This window comes from Dendrobium catenatum, unplaced genomic scaffold (genome assembly GCF_001605985.2).
Source record: "Dendrobium catenatum unplaced genomic scaffold, ASM160598v2 fragScaff_scaffold_671, whole genome shotgun sequence".
Taxonomy (NCBI): Eukaryota; Viridiplantae; Streptophyta; class Magnoliopsida; order Asparagales; family Orchidaceae; genus Dendrobium; species Dendrobium catenatum.
Window position 1 is genome coordinate 70,357 of NW_021319133.1, and position 21,275 is coordinate 91,631.

The 21,275-nt window shown below is 37.3% G+C and overlaps 1 pseudogene; it reads left to right on the forward strand.

Annotated features, from left to right (window-relative positions):
- Positions 1 to 21,275, forward strand: part of LOC110094331 — an 80,781-nt pseudogene that overhangs the window by 37,328 nt on the left and 22,178 nt on the right.

The following is a 21,275-nucleotide window of genomic DNA, read 5'->3' on the forward strand; positions in this document are numbered from 1 at the left end:
CAAGAAGCATAGGGCCGAAGGTACAAAAATCACCTGATAAGTTAATAAAGACAAATCAGGTAATTCTCCATCAATGCCTGCAGCACAAAATACAGGTAAAAGAAATCAATATCTCAACCATCTATTGATACATCCAAGAGATCTATGGAGAAAAAAAATCTTAGTGTGACATCCAAGATAATTTTTGGAGATCCACTGAATGAAAGCCCTAGTGTGACATCTAGAGCAAACATCTAGAGATCCACAGGGTCAATTAGCATACAAAAAACGTGTACCACATTTGTTGAGGGGCATTTATTGACCTCAAAGACAACAAAAAAAAGAGAAGAAAAGAAAATCCACATCATACCCGTAGAATCCGCCGAAGACCCGTCGATGCTATAGTCATATCTCTGCAAACGACGTCGAATCAGTCCGGATATCCTGCAAACTAGCTTCGATCGCAGCCTCCCGTCGCTAATAAAAGGAAGGTGAAGCGAGGCCTTTCAGGCTCTCTCGCTCTCTGCTGCTCCACCCAAAAACCTTGAGTAAGGCTCTCGACTCCAAGCCACAGCCGCTTCAGGCTTCTTCCAACTCCACACTCAAAATTCCAGCTGTCTTCTCCTCCCTCCATACCGCAAACTTCTGAAGCCTCCACTCGATCCATCTCTCCCGTCGGCCCACAGAGAGAGAGAGAGTGAGAAAGAGAGAGAGAGAGAGAGCACTGCCCCCTACCTGTACCAAAACCTTGCCTTCGCTTTCTCTGCTTGAGGCAAACTCCAGCGTCTGACCTACCTTGCCGTCGACTGTACATCTCTAATCCTCAATCCTCATTAAGCCATAGCCGAAGCAAAATCCCCCTCAACGCCTTGAACCCCTCTAACCGATCTCCTCTCTTGCCCTAGACTCGATCACACTACCTTTTCCCTTCTAATATTCTTAAATAGTAATATTCTAATTCAACCTAGGTAGTATGTATAAAACTACTATCATTTTATTCTATTTGTTTTGTTAATTAATGATTGGTTAATCATTAATTATAATTATAATTAATCTAATTACTTATATTATTTATTATTATTAATTCTAATAATAATAATAAATGATAATTATGATTATAATTATAACTATAATTATAATTATATTTATAATTAGAGTAATTATAATTATTACTATTATTTTGTTTTATCTTATTTTTTTATGCTATAATCAGTAAGTTATCATTATTATTAAAAAAAGATTCTTTTCTCGTGGCTTGCAACGGGACGGCAAATCCCATACATGCTCATGTAGCGTTGTAGGGAGGGAAACCGGCGCGGCGCTTGCGGTGATTTAAGAATCCCTCTTCAAAGCTAGCAACGAACCGGCAAACCCCCTACGCGTTCACGTAGCGTTGTAAAGAGGGAAACCAGTGCGGTGCTTGCGGCGAAGGGGATAAAAAAGTGTGTTTTTTTTATATAAGTACCCTCGAACACTCACATAGTACAGAGGGGGGAAATTTGTGTTTTTTCTAACTTGTGCTCCAAACCCTTAAATGCTCACGTAGCGAACGGGGAGTTTTAATAAAATATGCAACCGCGGTGTCATTTTGACACCTACCTGAAGCGCTCACATAGCGTCAAGGGGAAGGTTACCTTTTGGTTTTTCCCCTAAATAGGGGAGACGCCGGGAGGCTGCCGAAATTTCCACTGAAACTGAGGACTTGATAAAAAAAATTGGAACTTGATTGAATAACAATAAGTGATCTTGCAAATCAAATGAAATGAACGAAGAGTTGAACATTTGAACAAAGTGCAAGAGGACTTGATTTGGGACTGCATTGAACATGAACTTGAATTGAACAAGAGCATATGAGACTTTTGAACTTGGTTTGAACCAAGTGAGAAGGATTTAGACTCTGCCACATAAACAAACAAAGGTTAACTTGAATGTGGACCGAAGCTGACAAAGAAATCGAACCCCAGGGGACTTGGACTCAAGCTAGACTTGTGAACATGAGCTGAACTTGTGCTTTGAACTCAAACAAGGACATGAATTGGCATTGAATTTGGTTAGAACATCAAATGAGCTAAATGAAAATTTGAATTAAAACTTGACTAAACTCATCTTGAACTTGATTCACTCTTAACTTGAGTGATAAGAATCTAACTAAATATGATCACAAAGAAACTTGAACTCCATTTGAATATTAAGGAGTAATTTGAATGATTTGAGTACAAGTAAATTCTTGCAACTTGATTGCAAATGATTTGGTCTTTAACGTGGATATGAACTACAATGGCTTTGGACTTGAGCAAAAATAAAGAAATTGACTTGAATCATGACATCAAAGTCCTAATGATTGTTAAAAATGATGAAATTAAAAAAGTCAAATAAACAAGTGGTGGTTTATGTTTGAATTGATCACGAATTTTGACATGAAGTTCTTCTTGGATGATAACATTCGACTCATGACAATAATCTCTGTGGAATGGAGACTTCAATGAGTAGGATAATAACTCATCATGCAAATTGCAAACTATCCTCATGAAAGAAGAACTTGCAAATACAATTTGCTCGCAAGTAGCAAGGAGGCATGATGAATATGATGACTTTGACAAGTATCGAGTAACTTGCAGGATATACATAATAGATCACCTACGAGGAATAATAACTTGCCAAAGTGGATGTAGCAATACCCTATAATTCGTATGTAAGCAAGAACTACAAATCCACTATAGGTATGAGTACCTGTGAGCAAATGCAAAAGAATTGCAACAGATGTCATGCAACAAACACCACGACACCCTAACAGGCAAAACAATTAGATGTCAAGAAAATATATCAATTTCCTACGAACTATTGTAGGAGACTCATCACATACAAACAAAGGGGTTCACAGGCAGATGTAGGAGATCTCTCTTTCATATAGAAGTTTAACCAAAGGCGAGGTCGAATGCTAAGCTATCTCATAGTCAACAACCACTTAGTATCTGTCAAAAGCATCAATTCCTTACAACCTGAGGATCTGAAATACATGCAGTAGTCCTAACATAAATGATAACAAGCCACTACCAAGATTCTTTGTGAATGATAACAAGGAAGCTAGTATGCATGTAAATGCACACAAACTTGCAAAGTGTACGAACTCCTACAAGTCACTACAAAAAGATCTGCAATACATACGGGCTCTTCATGAATACATATATCGGAACAACATACTATTTGTGGGTCGATACAAAAAGACTTTAGTGAATGCAGTATCTTGAAGTCAATTTTAGCCAATGAATGAATACATCTACCTGCCTATGAGCAATAATATCAGATGTACTGAAAGGATCAAAGACCACGAACCAGTGCCAAAGGGTCTCAACAAATGCTAGCTCCTATAAATCACTTTAAGAAATTTATTGTACACAAAGTACACTACCTGTAAGCAAATGCTGAAAAGACTACGACAAAGACGGACTTATATGAGCCATCATGAAAGACCCGTTGAATGTCTAAAATACCCCCGCAGTAGTGCACCGTAGTTTGTATATATATAGTTACACTAAAAGGGGTAAAAGCAATCATAGAACCCGCATGGGCCCCGACGAGCGTGTTATTGGTACACACATGATGTCTAGGGATGCTACACGGGTTATTAAATTTAAACCCGATCCTCCTTAACAGGTAAAAAGGAGTCGACAGGGTTTAATTACAAAATACCCCTAAACACCCACATGGGCCCCAGCGAGCGTGTTATAAATATACACGTGATATCTAGGGATGCTATGCGGGTCAATAAGTTAATTCAAGTTCAAACCCGATCCTTTAATACGGATCAATAGAAGTTGACAGGGTTCGAACCATTAAATAAATATACGGTTGTGGCGACCGATATATTTGTTACAATACATTCATATTAGGCCTTCATGGCGTATAATTGAGGGAATTCACTAACAAAAATATAAATCCTACGAAATCCGATCCCCTATCAGCAAGTTTATAGGGTCAACAAGGTTCAAGCTTTAAATGAAAATAACCCAAAACACCCCGATGATGGCCGTGTTGAATATTTATCTCAATCGGAGGGGTCCACAAATAATTTAAAATGTCTTCAAAGCTCCACTCAAATAAACCCAAAATTCCAAAAATGCAAAATCCAAAAATATTTAAAAATCAAAATCTAACCATAAAACACTCAAAGCAAAAATCCATCCATCATCCGCAACAGTTTGCCGGGGTAGACAAATTCGAATATTACTTCAGCTCACAAAGAGCTAATGCCTGGTCGAGAATATCACTAGGATCCATTCTTAAACAATCTCCTACCAGTAAGGACGTGGTACGTGTCCTCTAACCGGCGGTTTTGCCGCCAAATGGCATCGCAGGATAAACGGTTATGACCCGGGACCCTCTGAGCCGAGTGGTTTTGCCGCTAAATGGCACCACGAAATATCGGTTATGGCCAGAGCCAATACTATCCTTAGTGGCATCAAATTCTTGAGATATAAATCAATAGGATATGATCGATAAGGCACAAAGCCCTCTGTTAGCTAAGGTGGATTCAAATTTGTCCCCTTAGGCAAATACTTCCCCCAGGTCTACAATGTCCCCTTGGACGAAGCAGCCCATGGCTGCCGATAAGGATCCTTTTATCAGGTTGGGTTGACTACCTCCTCTAACTGAGTAGACCAGGGATCACGATAGCACGGGATGACGGAACCATGGGATCTTGATCGGGCCCATCATTCATTCCCCCACCATCCGCTCTAAGTGCAAGATGGTGAAATTTCTATTTTAAATATCAAACTTTTCAATTCCCAACCATTTTCCAACATCCCAAACCTATGCTGCTACTATATGCCAGATACTACGTATCTGATTGACGACTAGCCTTAATCGAAAGTTCTCTCTCGTAATCGAGAGGGGTAATTAACTATAGGGCCTTGCGCCTATAGGAAATCGGAACTCAGATCATAAAGTCCTCGCAAAATGAGGGCGAAATCGCTGGGTAGTGTCTTATCTACAAACCCATTTGCCTTCCGAATTTTACCTCGGAACTTATCAGTTAAAACTCCCTCGCCGAATAAAAAGAAAAGCGAGCAGAGGCCAGGGCCGAATTTCCGGAGCCCACAGAGACCTTGAAGAATTAATTAGACAATTTGAAATATAAAATAGTTAGATAATTAGTGATTTAAATATTAATTAAATTATTATTTAGTAATAGAATATTTAATTGATTAATTAGATAATTATAAGTATAATTAGTTATTAAAAAATTATTAAAATAATACTTAAAAAATTAATGACATAATTAGCAGTGTAAATAGTAATTAAAAGAGTAGTTCTTTTAAATAATTAATTAGATAACTACTATTATAATTAATATTAAAATACTTATTAAAATAGCAACTAAATAAGTTATTAGATAATTAGTATTGTAATCAATAATTAAATCATTAGATAATTTATTAGATAATCAAACTATCTTCTAATTATATTATTCATAATTGGAACTTATTGATGTTAATTAAAATTGAAAATAATAAGTAGATATTTAAAATATAAATTTCATGAATTAACCACCTTAAATTCCTAAATAGTATTATCAAACAATCAAACAAGATTTATCAGGATTTAAGATACTTTTTGCCCAACAGTTTTGAAGATTTAACTCTTAGGATTTAGTAAATTCGGATTTAGAGGACTTACGAAATTATACTTAAAGTTAAATCCCGGCTGAAGACAAGACAGGCTGATGAGAAAATAAGCCTTTACTTCTGCGGAACATTAGATTTTAAAAAATAATAATTAAAAAAAAAAAACATGAGATTTTATTTACATGCTATTCTCTGTTTTTCATACGTAGAAAGCATTTAGTTAATCAACGATGGCTGAAGCACATATATTTTTAATGCAATTTTTTGTATGATTATGACAAAGATGGAGATTATAATTCTGATTAAGGAAAATATGCACATGTGACGATGAACTTAAGTAATGTTAATAGTGCAAGTGCCTAGGACCAGACAATCCCCTTTCTTAGTTAAGTTCTTTGTGGTGTCTCATTGATGGTGCAAACTACCTCTACAAACCATAGTATGCAGGAAGCTGGTTTTTATTGATTGGATAGAGACAATCTTTAAGATTGTTACAGCTTCCCTATAGTCCTAGGCGCATTAGCCAAATAAGCCAAAGGATCAAATCTAATACAAATGGAAAGGAGCAGAAAAAAACAAAAGTCAATGTTGAACTACTACATAGTGATTGAACCAAACCAATCAGTGAACAAAATCAAGAACCGTGGATTAGAGAGCTGAACGGATTAAGAAAAATCAAAGTATACATTAGGAAAACAACTCATTCTGCGTAGAAAGCATTAGTTTAGGCATCTCACATCAAAATAAAAAAAAATTAAGAAGCAGAAACTACTAAATCAATATCACAAATTTGAATATCAATATGCTCATCTCCATTCGCTTCAATTGTTTCCGAAAAGTATAGGTTTTCCGATTTGCGTCACTATTTGATCATATATTTCATTAAACCTATAGTGACTTGTTACATTCCAATTTGAATCTGTTTCAACTCATTCTTTCTTTTATTTTTTGCTGTTGTACGCTGAAAACTAATTAAATGTGTATGATACCCTTATTGTATGAGCCCCATTGTATGTTCTTATGTTTTTCACCTACTTTCCTTTCTTACACTTCCATTGCTAATCAGATTCTCATGCGCTATCAGCACCATGTTCGGCACAAGTTCATTTAATATTTTTCTTCAAATTTTCGTACTAATGCAGTCCGGACCAGAGGAGAGGAGCATTCCTGGCAACACTGTCGCAGTGCAAGCAGACATGCCTTATAGTGGTCTGACTTCATTTGGAACAGCTTTTTTATCAAAATTTGAGTGTTCACAAATGCCGCATTCAGTATGCTTCCAAAAAGTATCCATTGTTAACACAATATGAAGACTAATATTTTGTGTTTGTATATAGCTGCTGGACCACATCACATTTGTTGACACTCCTGGTGTTCTTTCTGGAGAGAAACAACGATCACAGCGCAGCTATGATTTTACAGGGGTTGCCTCATGGTTTGCGGAAAAGTGTGACCTTATACTTCTTTTATTTGACCCGTATAAACTTGATATAAGTGATAAATTCAGACATGTCATTGGGTCTTTACGGGATCATGATGATAAGATACGTGTGGTTTTAAATAAGGCTAATCAAGTTGACCATCAGCAGGTGAAATTTTAATTTAATAATATTTAATACTAAAATCCATAAGTTTTCCTTTTCACATTTATTTCCAGTGGGATCAGAAAACTCCCATTTACTCCTTCAATATATTCAGTAGTCATAATAACATTCATAACAACAATAATCTTGGGCTGCACAATAACTGATTGTTGCCCATTATTACCAGCTTATGAGGGTCTATGGAGCTTCGTTGTGGTCACTTGGTAAAGTTCTAAATACACCGGAGGTCATGCGCGTCTATTTCGGTAACTAATTTCTACTGTTATCATAAAGAATTAGATATCAATTTAAATTTGCTTCTTCGCTGAATCTGGAGTTTTATTGATGCAGTTCTTACTTGTTATCATGAAAATCTAGTTCAATTTTAGATTCTCAGAAAAGTTGACTAGTTTCTAATTTTTGTTCATTTATGGTTCTTCTTTATTAAACTTTATGATTTAAATTTTCAGTTCTTTCAATGAAAAACCAGCTAGTGAAGCGGACATCAGTCCACTGGGGAAGGAACTATTTGAAAAAGAACAAGAAAACCTTATTTCTGATTTAAAAGATATACCCAAAAAATCTTGTGCGCGCAGAGTAAGACTACTCTTATTTTCCATTGACATGCCTTAATAACGTATACTTTGCCTTTCACATTTTTGTCTCTTAATATTTTAATTGCAGATAAATGAATTTGTTAAACGTGCAAGAGCAGTAAAAATTCATGCTTATATAATTAGCCATTTGAAGAAAGAGATGCCTGCAATGATGGGAAAAGCTAAGACTCAACAACAACTCATCAATAACCTGCAGATTGAGTTTGAAAAGGTTTTTATTGTGCTTATCTTCACTTTCCATTTGATGGAAGACTATGCTTTCTTATAATAAATCCTTCTTGTTTTTCCTCCCTTATTTCATTTTTTTAAATGCCTTGTTTCTTGCTGAGGTTTGCTCTCGTGGGTATTACTCATATACTGTTATTTGGTTCATTACGGTAGTTATGGTGGCTGTCTAACATCCCAAGACATTCATGTTTTAAGAAAGTCTTCAATGCACTTTTCAAAGAAAATTTATTAGAAATATGCAAACTCTCAAATTAACATTCATATAAAAATTCACAAAATTGATATTTGAACCCAGTCATCTATTGACAAATAGGTAGAGGTAACAATGTTCAAATAATAAAATAAACTTATTTAAAATCATTTATGATGACCATGTTGTCATGTTGACACTAATTCTTAATATGAGAGGTTAATTCTCAAAATCAAAATTTTATACTGCAAATATAAATATTTTAAATGATTTTAATGCCATCTCATAAAGTTTGTGTTGACAAAAAATCTCAATTAAAGGGGATCATATATTTCGAAATACTCCCATATTTTAAAGTTAATTACTCGAGACTTAAATTTCAATAAAATTCAATATTTACGAATACTCAAAAAATAAAGTGAAATCTACACATTAACTCGAGACCTAAATTTCAATAAAATTCAAAAAATCAATATTTACGAATGCTCAAAAAATCAAGGGAAATCTACACCTAACTTCAAGAAAATATCTATCCACCACTGCCATTTATCAAGAGCAATAAATTTAAGAATAATCTTCACTCACAAATAGCTAATATCTTGTCAGGAATATTATTAAGATTCATTCTCAAATAACTTTTTTCTAGTAAGAATATGACTCATATTCTCTAACTGGTGGTCTTCTTGATAAATGACATTTAAATGACCAAGGTTCTTTGACATGATGTTTTACTACAAAAAGTAACCATTAAATTGCAGTCACGCCTAAATCCCGTATGTTTGTCAATGACTTTTTATTTTTTCATTATTTATTTATTTATTTATTTTTTATGTTTGTTAATGACTAATACCCATGAGTGATGAATTATAGGATATACTTGATAGGGCACAAGCCTTTTGCGAACTAAAATCCACTTGAATTTTGCCCTTTAGACAAACAATCACCCCGATTCTACAAGGTACCCATGGACGAATCAACTTATGGGTGTCGATAAAAATCTTTTGGTTAAGCTGGATTGACTATTTTCTCTGACTTAGTAGACTCGGGATGACGGAATCATGATTTATTGATCAGATTTATTATCTTTTCCCCACCATCCACTTTAAGTGCAATGTGATAAATTTCAATTCCAAAAACCAGATTTGCAACTATTATGTACGTACTTGGATATTTAATGTCTATCTAACAACTAGCCTTTATCAAAAGTCTTCTCCCATCATCGAGAAGCGTAATAAATTATAGGGGTTTGCATTTGGAAAACCTAAACTCAAATATTAAAATTTTCACAAAATGATGATGAAATTTTTGGGTAGTATTTTATCTTGAATCTACTCTATTTTTTAAAAATTTGTCCCTAAACATCTGTTAAAGCTCTTGTAAATGTAGAGATACTAGGGTGCAAATTTTCGGAGCCTACTACTTCCTGCAGATTTTTGGTGAATTAGGTAGAATTCTTTCACAAGGTTCACTTTATGATGAGTTCCACCTAGAGATTTTGAGTATTTGGTAGTAATTCTTCGATGAATCTCTTGCCAAAAAATGAGATCCATATGGAAGCATAATTTAGTCAGGTCCCCCGCCGCTTTAACTACTCCTTGGACTTTGAATATTCTGGAGGAGCTACAACGTAGAAACAAACTTATGTACTATAATGTGACTTTTTTTACAGGAAGTTAGGTCAAACATTCTGGCCATCCTGAGATGGAGAAGTTGGGATTGTCTCTCAGTAAGAAGTTTTGATAGCTGCCTTTAAAGCAGAGGCTTTTTTATGCTATAAAATGATGGAATGGAAAGTTTAATTCTTAATTTTCTGTTTTGAGAGTTTGTACCTTTTAAAAGTGGTTTAATATCTGAATTTCCAGAGTTAGAATTTGACATGGATTGGCTAAACGCTTGAAGGTGAATATTGCTAATAAATTGATAAATATGCTTGTTGACCCCTATACATAAAACCATACGAAAAGACGCGAAAATGATGATTTAAGCAATATGCACCTTGGCGCTGCACACCACTTAAAAGGTCAAATGACCTCAGAATGCCAAACGGACAGCATCGTTGCGATCAGGACACTGAATTCTGTTGGCTCGAGGCCCCTCACAATTGAATTGAACGATATCGGTCAAAAGGGATGACGAACACCCGAAATTAAAGCACGAGACTGATCAAACGATGTCTGATCGACAAAAGGACTTTGTCATTGTGTTCAGAATATTGAAAATACTCAAAAAATGTATTTTATTTGTTAATTTAAACCATCCTAATGGGTGTCACGAATTTCGAGACAACACACATTTCGAAGAAATAAGACCCGGCCTCGCTCGGATGACGTTCGATCTCGAAACGGACTGCATCGTTGCGACCGGAACATTGGAAATATCCTAAATCCACTATTAATTTGTCCAATTTTGATTGTTCGATGAATTCGACGTGTTAAATGACGTAAATGGATATTGCTTGTAATTAACTTGACGAGGATGAAGAGGAGACTCTGCTAGGGTTTTTTCTCTCCTGCATCCCGCCGTTTTGCTCTCTTCTTCTCCTCTCTTCCTCCGGCTCTGCTGTAGGTTTCCTCGCCTTGCTCTCTTTTAGGATGGATTCTCCTCCAGCATCTTCGGAGTTTCCTCCATTGCCTTCTTCTTCTGGCGGGGCTCTGTCTTCCCCGCAGCGCTTATGGAAACAATTTTTTGCTCCTTCAGAGCCATCTCCTTCGGACCTTCGCTTCTCCTTCCACCCTTCTGAGCCAGAGATCATTCCTTTCTCTGGTGAGAAATTAGCTTTGGATGCTGATTCCTGGAGCTTAAGTTTAGTTGGCTACTCTATAGGGCGTCGTCCTTAATTATGAGGCGCTGCTTGGGGCCATGAAGAAAACCTGGCCTCTCAAAGGTTCATTGCAACTGCTTTCCCTTAGTGATGGTTTCTTCCTCATTCGTTTCACCTGCCCTGAAGACTACGAGCTGATCTGGGCAAAAGGTATATGGTTTATGCTGGGTAAGCCGTTTATCCTCCAGAAATGGCACCCCAAGTTCAAACCCAAAAAAGAAAATTTTTCTTCTGTGCCGATTTGGATTAAGATCCACGACCTCCCACTGGCTTGCTGGAATTCGGAAGGCATATTGAGGATTGCTAGCAAAGTTGGGGTGCCTATTGCTGCGGATAATCTGACTTCCCAAAGTACCAGGCTTACGCATGCGAGAATTTGTGTGCTTGTCGACAGTGAATCCACCTATCCTTCAGAGATTGTGGTGTCTCAGGATGGGGATGTAGTCCGTTTAAATGTACATTACGAATGGAGGCCTACCCCTTGCATTCACTGTAAGTCCTTAGTTCATTTTCCTTCTTCATGTCCGTCTAAGCCTGAAGTTGCGAATGGTGATAAAGAGGATCCTTCTGCTGCTGCTCTCAACGCCACAAACAGGAGAGGTAGAAGTAATAGCAGAAACCCCAAAAACCGTAAGTTTCCTGCTAACATCCAACACAATCCCCCCCTTCAGAATGCTGTTGCTCCGGTTAGGACTCCTTAAGACATCCCCCTACTCAAATTATTGCAGCTCAAGAGCGGGAAATTCCTACTTCCTCCTCAGAACTATTGCTCACTACCTCCCATCCTAATAGTTTGGGATTGCAATTACTCTACCAAAAACACTCTCCGCCTCCAACAGAAAATAGAACTGCTTCTATTGCTCTACAACCCCCCTCTGTTTTGATTGCAGATCCTACTGACTCTGCAATTATCCCTAATCTTAATTCACCGAACACTGAGGAACATGTCTTAGGCCAAATTCAGATTCCTCAGTCCTCTATTCCTCCCTCTGGTGTTATCTCTCGATATTTTGCAGCAGCAGGAGGATTCTCAGTCCTCATCCGATTTTTCGCCAGCTGATACTAAGGCGGACTCTAGTAAGAATTCTAAAAAGAAGACAAAACAGGTCACTGGATCTGTTTCATCCAAAAAACCAGCTAGGGGGAAGCAAGGCAAAAAGCCCCCTCCTCACCCTGATCTCTAATGTCTTTGCCAAATATTGCTGTCTGGAATGTCAGGGGGTTTAACCGCCCTGATAAAGTGCTTTGTTGTAAGCGTCTTGTTTCTTCCTTCAAACTAGATATGCTATGTATACTGGAGAATAGGATTCATAACTCCTCTCTGCTTGATCCTTTCTTCGAAGCTTCTCATTCTATCTTCAATTATGAAAGCAGCTGTAATAATTTTGCACTATCTTCCTCTGGTCGCATTTGGGTGAAATGAAACTCCAATAAACTTCATTTTCAACCTTCTGTTATCACCACTCAACTTATTTCAGGCATGGTATTTATTGGAGGTAAACCTGTATTTCATATGTCTGCTGTCTATGCCTCTAATCATAGTGTTGATCGCAATGCCCTTTGGGAGCACATCACGAATTCTGCCCTCTGTCTGATGTTCCTTGGATTTTGATGGGAGATTACAATTGCTGTCGGTATACTTATGAAAAATTAGGGGGAGTCCCCATAACTCCCAGGAATCTCTCTGAATTCAACAATATGATCTTTGATAATGGCTTAGAGGATCTTCATTCTATTAGGAGCAAATTCACATGGTTCAATCAATGTAAGGACTCTCCTATTCACATAAAATTAGATAGAGCACTGGTTAATGAGGATTGGAATACTACATTTCCTAACTCTTATTGCTCTTACCAAAGTCCCTCTTCCTCGGATCACTGTCCTATCATTTTGCACACTGGTTTGTTGAATCATTCTAATCATAAATTATTGTTTAAAAACTATTGGACTAAATTGGATTGTTATTAGACTCTACTTATTGAGATTTTTTCTAAACCTCAATATGGTAATCCCATTAATGCTTTTTGTGCTAATCTTAAAATGTTTAAAGGCAACATTCGGATGAAAACCTGGGCTAGCTCAAATTCTATCACTTCTCACCTCAAAGAGCTTCACAAATCTCAAACTTTTTGGCTAGACAAACTTCATGTAGATCCTCATAATTTATCTTTCAATGCTTCATTGAAAGATATCAGCTCCAAAATTGTTGATTTCTCCAGCCTGGTGGCTTCCTGGAACATTCAAAGAGCAAAAGTGAACTGGCTCAAACACTGGGAAGACGATTTAAAATTTCTGTACGCTAGCATCAGAAATAGGAAATGCAAGAATCAAGTTTTGGGACATCTTACTTAGTCCTCTTCTATTGATCCTTCATCTGTTGGAGCTCAAAGTGCTATTCATTACTTTCAGGAACTTTTCAATCCTGCACCGCCTTCATTGATGGACATGTCTATTTTTCCTATAGGCTATAGCATTCCAGATCACCTTCTCTATGCTCTTTTGGGCTTGGTTAACATTGAAGAGATTAAGCATGCTGCATTCTCTGGATCCCCTACTTCTGCACCTGGACCAGATGGTTTGAATTTTCATTTATATAGATATGGCTGGTACATTATTGGTCCTTTTCTTATTAAAGCTGTTAGCTTTTTTTTCACAAAAAATTATATGCCGAGAGGGCTTAAGTCCACTGCTCTTGCCCTCATACCCAAACATAGACATGCCTCCAGCATATCTGACTTTAGGCCTATTGCATTGTGTAATGTTTTATATAAATGCATAGCTAAGATTTTAGCTAACATATTATCTCCTGTTATGCCTTACATTGTGAAACCCAACCAATCTGGCTTTGTGAAACAAAGAATCTCTACCGATAACATTCTGTTGGCAAAGGAAATTCTTACTTACTGCAATAGGAATAGCACAAAAATCTTTTGTGCTAAACTTGATATCCACAAAGCATTTGACACCGTTGCTAGGGAGTTTCTTATTGCTAGACTTCAACATATTAGATTTCCTCTTCAATTTGTTAACTGGATCAAATTTTGCATCTTTGATGTTAACTTTTCTGTTATTCTTAATGGGGCTTTAGAAGGTTATTTCCCCTCTTCTGCTGGCTTAAGGAAAGGATGCCCCCTTAGCCCTCATCTCTTTTGCCTGGTAATAAATTCTTTTTCCACCTTATTAGATGCAAGTGATTTTAAAGGATTCTCTATGGATGGCTTTTGCATTTCCCATCTCCTCTATGCGGATGATGTTCTAGTTTTTGGAGAGGCTTCTGTTGAAAATTGTCAGGCTTTAACGATGTTCTAAACAAGTTTGCTCTTGCTTCGAGTTTGTACTGTCATCCCATTTGGATTTGTGCTTGTGGAAATTACCGAGGGATTGGGGCTGAAAAAGATGACCCGAAATATTGTGAAGAATGCGGGGTGGAATTTGTTGATTCTCGAATATGAAGGTACCAAATGGAATACATCAAATTGACATGTCCAGTGACTCATGTGTGGTATTTGAAACGTCTTCCTAGTTATATTGCGAATCTTTTAGATAAGCCTCACTATGATTTCTTTCTCCTCCCTGATGTTGAGTTTTTAAATTCTTCCCGCTAAATGATTAGCTACAAAAGGATTTTTTTTTAGTGAACGTGTCACGGCTGATTACTCCATTTTTTCCATTTTTAAATTGGCAGAGGGTGCTCCAGAATCTTTTCGATTGCTCATTCGAGAACTACGATCTTTGGCCCTGGAACTGAATCATTTCCTTGTATCTGAAAAGAACTTCCAGATGAATAGGAAGGAAGCTTGATCTCAATGAATCAGAATTTCTATTATATGATCGACCAGTATTTCCAGTTAGTAAAAGGGATCTTGAACTAAAAAATAGACCTAGAAGCTAAAAGAGCGTATCCTGAGCAATTGCAAGAATTGGGTTCATTGATATTCCTGGTATAGTAGATGCTATCTCACATACAATCATACTCAATTCGATGGCGTAACGCGTATCCCCCTTTGTTCCGGTCATAGAATAGATGAAAGAAATAAAAAAAATAGATTTTTGTTAAAGAATGAAATCTTATTGGAACAGTCCATATCCGGTTCATCCTTCAGAACCATATCACATCCCGGATCTGGTTCTGAAGGATGAATTGAGACGGTATCATGTTTCCTAAGTGCTTGAGAAACAATCATGCTATTTGTGATGCTTTAGCTATTCATAATATTTGTGATCACATTACATACTTGGGCATTCCCCTTTCTTTTAGAGCTTTGAAGATTACAGATTTTATGCCTTTAATTGATAGCTTATCAAAGAAAATGTCTGGTTGGAGGGCTAAACTTCTTTCTATAGCTGGAAGGTTGCAATTTTTGAAGTTTACTATGACTAATTCTATAGCTTATTGGATTAGGGGACCATAATACCAAAATCAATCTTGAAATTCATTAAGAGGATCTCCTCTAAATTTCTTCTTTTTGGTGAGATGGATGGCAGGAAGAAGATCCATATGATCTCCTGAGACAAAATTTGCAAGCCTAAGTCGTGTGGGGGTTTGGGTATTCCGTCTCTAAACTCTCTGCAATATGCATTTAACTGTTCTGTCATAGGAAGAATGTATAAAAGCTCTTCAATGTTATCTGCTTGGCTTATTAACTGTTATAAGTCCCCTTGGCGCCCCTATAACATTAGAGATTCTAAATTTTGGAAGTCCATATATTGTATTGCTATGGCTTCCAAGCCCTTTTATAAATTTAGAATTACTGCCAATTCTCCTATCTTGCTGCATTGGGATCACTGGTGCCATCACCTCTCCCTCTCCGAAGTTCCATATGGTTTAAGTTTTTTAAACATTACAAATATGGAGGTTCATCTTAGAGATTTTATCTCAGGAAATAGTTGGGTTCTTCCTAACTCTCTTCCCCCTCAATTACAGGACTATATCTCTACTATATGCATTTATGATTCTGCTGTTCCTTGTCTTAGCTGGGAAAATAATTCCTTTGGGAGCTTTAGGGAGTATGTTAAAAGCTTTTACATTCAGGAATCCACTTTTGCTTGGTATAATTTGATATGGCATACGAAATCTGTTCTTCAGTTCTCTATTTGCTCTTGGATGGCTGTTATGGAACGTTTGAAAACTGCGGATGAGCTTCTTAAACATAACATTACTGTTCCTTCCATCTGTGGATTATGCCATTGCGCCCCAGAAAGTGTTTCTCACTTGTTTTTTGAGTGCTCTTACTCTTTCTCTATTATCACTCATATATAGTACCAGTTGTGCATGGGTTTCTTCTTAGGCCTAATGTGTTACAACTTCTTGATTGGATTGAGGCTTATTTCTCTAACAGTAGATTGGAAAAAAAATTTTACCTCCTTGCTGCCTGTTGTTCTATTTATTATATATGGAGGGAACGTAATGATAGGAGATTTGGGGCTTCTTCTCATAGCTTCATCACCACTGCTTTTGTTATTAAAAGTGTTGTTTTAGAGAAGGTTTACAAATGGAAAAATGCTGCTCATCTGCTGGATCTGTTATGATTTCCTCCCAGTGGCAATTGTGGTTGTGGCTGGAACTCGTTTAGCTTGCCTGTGGGTAACACCTTAGACGATGATGTACCCAATAACAGGCTCCCCTTGGACAGCCTTTGGGGCAACCAGGGGATCATGACTGACCGATAATTCTGAGTCCAGGTGTAGCTGATTCCGTCTCTGTGAGCTGCTGGTCTTATTTTTGTTCTTCCCTGTTCATTTTGTAACTTAGACGAAGTCTGTAATCTTCTTCTTTTTTGGGCTTCTGTAAGCCAGCCTTTTCATAGGCCTTAGCATTTCTTCATTACTTGTAACCTCAAATTTGTTTAATATACGGGCTTTGCCCAAATTTTCCCAAAAAAAAATGACGTAAATGCACGAATTTTAACGAAACACACGCAAATCGAAGCAATTCTAATCTTGACGTGCTATCATTATTTCAAATGGACAAATGAGGATGACAGGGCATAGATTTTGATTTTAATTTAATAAAGTTAAATAAAATGAAATTAGAAAGTCAAATGACTGTTTTTCGGTTAATGCTAAAGCTCCTATTTCTATACATTGGGATCATTGATGCTATAATGGTAAGCTGGATGATTTTTATGATGGTTTTTATGTCCTGCGAGCAACCTCTCCCAAATCTCTATTAAGAGATCTCATCTCCAATGACAAGTGGGATTTGCCTACTGATATTCCTTCTCTGGTTAGGGAAGGAATTCAGGGAATCCCCATCTGTATTGCTGCAAAAAATTGCTTATCTTGGGGAAATTTTCCGAACAGTAAATTTTCTGACTTTTTGTTAGAGTATTACTCCAATCTCCCTATATGTCCGTGGGTCAATAAAGTTTGGCATAAGTCTCATGCTCTAAGATATTCTAGCTACACTTGGCTTGCTTTACTTAATGGACTAAAAACTGCTGATGCCTTGCTAAAAAGGAATGTTATTATTCCTACTACTTGCAGGCTTTGTAATTGTTATCTTGAAACTATTTCTCACCTATTTTTTGAATGCTCGTACTCTTATGAGATCATTACTTAGGTAATTCCACCGGCTAGAAAACTGCTTCTTAGGCCTAGTATTCTACAGCTTTTAGAATGGATTGATGGGGATCTTTCTTTATCGCAGCAAGTGAAAAAAATGTATTTTCTTTTTATTTTATGTTGTGTTTACCATATTTGGAAAGAGAGAAATAGTAGAAGGTATGGGAATTTGGTATCCAGTAGCACTGCCAATGCTTTTGTCATTAAAAGAGCTGTTTATGGGAAGATTTTGAAATGGAAAAACTCGTTGGATTTGCTGGGAACAGTATAAGGCGGGGGCTATGCTCTGATCTGGTTTTCTTTGGCCTCTCAATGTCCCTTCGGTGTATGGTGCTTTGCCCAGCCTGGACGATGATGAAGCTCCCCTTTTCCTTCCCTTGGACGGTCTTTGGGCAATCAGGGATTGGAATGTCGATTAATCTTTCCAATTTTCTGAGTCCAGGCTTGTGGGCTCGGGAGCTGTTTTCTCTTTGTCTTGCTGCAGGTGCTGGCTTGCACCTTCTTATTTATGATGCTCGAGCTTCGTTGACTGGCTATTTGCTGGGGACTCTTCACTCGGTGACTTCTTCTAGTTTGCTGACTGATACTTTGCACAATTCCAATGTCATATGGGATCGGATGGCCACTCTGATGGATTATGTCCAGTTTTGGGTTACTTATAATGCTTACCACATTTTGTGCTTTTTTGAAAGTATATGGGTGGTATAGTTGGGGTTTTTTATTTTCTCCCTCATAAGTTTTTGTTTTATTGCTTATGATGGGTAGTTTTTTCTTATATTTTTCTTATTTGTAATTCTCCTTCTTATTAGTAATATATGGGCTTATGCCCCAAAATTCCCCCCCTCCCCCCCCACCAAAAAAAAAAGAAAGTCAAATGAGATTTCAAATCTCATTAATTAACATTACCTCGTATGAACCAAACTTCTGCTGAATCCCATAAATGCCGCAAAAATCTATGGATTGCCTCGGTTGGAAGACCGTCCTCTTAGTTAAAATGAATAGAAATGAGAACTTTGAGTTCTCTGTTACATTGGCATACAAGAAATCACCCCAACTCCTCCTACGGCGCTATCCTCTTCCTGCGTCCTCGACCAAATCCCTTACCTACTACAACTGCCCACGACCAGATCTCTGTCTGTCTGGACCTTCCCACCTCTCGCTCCCCTAATCCTATTTCGGTTCACAAATCAAGTATCCCAGTCCCCCTCTTGCCTTGTTTCGAGACCCAGGTCTTCCACTTCATGCAAAAATCCTTGCAAATCCTTCCTCATTGCCGAAACTTACACTCAGAGCAAAGCCACAGCAGCCTGCAGCCTTCAACCTGCTCTCGTTGCTTGCTTCTTCCAGATCTAACCAACGCCAATAGCTCTCATAGATCGCATCCCGCCTCTACCCGCCTCCCTCTTCCCTCCTCTCTCGTGAGCAAGCATCATGAATCACCTCCTCTGTTCAAAACCAAAGCTTCCTCATCACAGGTGACGAGCTTCTCTAGCTTACCCAGCAAACTGAGCTCTGATCTCCAATCTGTCTCCAATATCAGCCCTCTTTCCCTTTTTAAATGTTCACGCCAAATCCAACTCCAACACAAAGGGGCTGTTTGGTATGCGGATTTAGGCGGATTTAAAGCCGAATTTAGACGAAATCCAGCCAAACGGCCTAAAATGTAAATCCAAATCTCACGGCAAACGAAATCCTCCGTGGACGAAACATTTCGCTGATTCGCTCTAAATCCCGGATTTCTGAAATTCTTTGGTTCGGCGGATTTACGGGATTTGACCGAAGAAGCGCGCGAAAGGGAGAAAGTTACCTTCACAGCAAGCGAGCTCCCGTTGTTGCTTCAGATCAAAAAAAATGTCGTAACTTCCGATCCAACAGGAAGGTAATTTAGTTGAAGGAGCAAAGTCGAACATCGACGATGAAGAACTCTTTAAAATTTAGGTTGCGTTTACTAGGAACAAAGCCGAACGAAATACAGGAGTGGGAAAAAGTAAAACCTAGAAACTTCTAATTGTTGAATTAATTTAATTAATATAACTTAAAATATTAATAATTAAGGTAAATTAATTAAATAATATTTAAATAATTGATATAAATTATTAGTTAAATACTTAGTTATTTCAAAATAATTAATAAGATTAAATAATGATCTTAAAATAAAAAATTATTATAAATATTAAAATAAATATTTAATTAATTAATTAGTATTAATTAAAATTTTGTTATTTTTATTTAAACTTTTCTTGTCGTGTTTTAATTATCCTAATAAAGTATGTCAACTTTTTAACCGCCTTAAATCCTAAAATGAACAGCGAACAGCCAAACAGCCACAAAGGATTTAACTCGATTTATCATGAATGTTACCAAAACATTTTTCGGGATTTAACCCCTCAGAATTTCGTAAATCCGGGATTTGGAGGATTTACGAAATCCTACTTAAATGAAATCCTAAATTCTACCAAACAGCCCCAAAGAGCTTCCTCAGCTGTCCAACCCTTCCGTTTCACCTCCCCGCACCTCTCATTTCCTTGCAGCAGCTCACGAACCAGCTCATCCGCCACCAACATGGGTGGCACCTTTCAAAACTTCAGAGAAGCAATCTAGATGTGTTTGGGTTGTACAAATGATGCACTCTAAGATGGATCTACCCACGCTGAAATCCAACTTGGTTTTAGCATTGATAGCATTCGACTCATTGGAGATAAAGCAAGAGAATCCTGCAGCTATCTCAATGATTTCAGTATCAGAAGAGAAGCTAGAGAGGCTAAGAGGAAGCATTCCATGACTCGTGCTCAAGTATATTTCTTCCCTACTGAATCTGAAAGGTTCCAGCTCAAAGGAACTTGTTTTCCAATGGTAGCAGAAGATGCATTTGCAGCCTTGGGAAAGCTTAAAATATGCGTATCAAATGGCTGATTCCACCTAGATAGAGATGAACTTAATTGATACCAATCTAAACTAGCAAAGCTTGAAGTGTGACAGTTCAAAGCTTCTACACTCCTGTTCTGTACTCCAATTCTTTCACGTCCAAGCCACACTCAAATCTGTACAGTCTCTCCCTTCCTCCTAGGAAAGTTTCCCTTCACTTCAAAGCAGCTCACACCACACTTCATTCTCATCTTGAGCTGCTGTACCGCTTGGTTCCTCTCTCCACTTCATACAAAACAGAACTATTGAGAAATTTCTTAAGGCTTCCTTCTCCACCAAAATAGCAAAGTTCAACTCCACTTCTCATACCAAATCCCATCCATTTGACCATTCCAAAGTCCGTTCCTCCAAACAGATTTCTACAAGTCTTAGCCCACCACTTCCATAATCTGTTGTAAAATATTTCCACTCAAACCTGCTTCATTCCATTCAACCCAAGCCTACATCCAAACAACAAACTTTTTTATCTTATATTCTATTTTGTTTTATTTCTATTTCCTGTTATTAGCATAGATTTTGTATTATTAGTACTATCAGCATTGTTAATTACTAGTATTACTTTTTGTTATTTTTATTTATCAATATTGTGAAAAAAAAGAAGAATGGAGCTTTTAGAAAAAAAAAAAGAAGAAGAAATAGAAAAGAAAAAGAAAGTTTCAAAAAAAAAAAAAAAAAAAAAGAGAGAATTTTACAAATTATGGAAAGCCCGTTTCGGCACTTGTGGTGCGGCGAGTAACCACC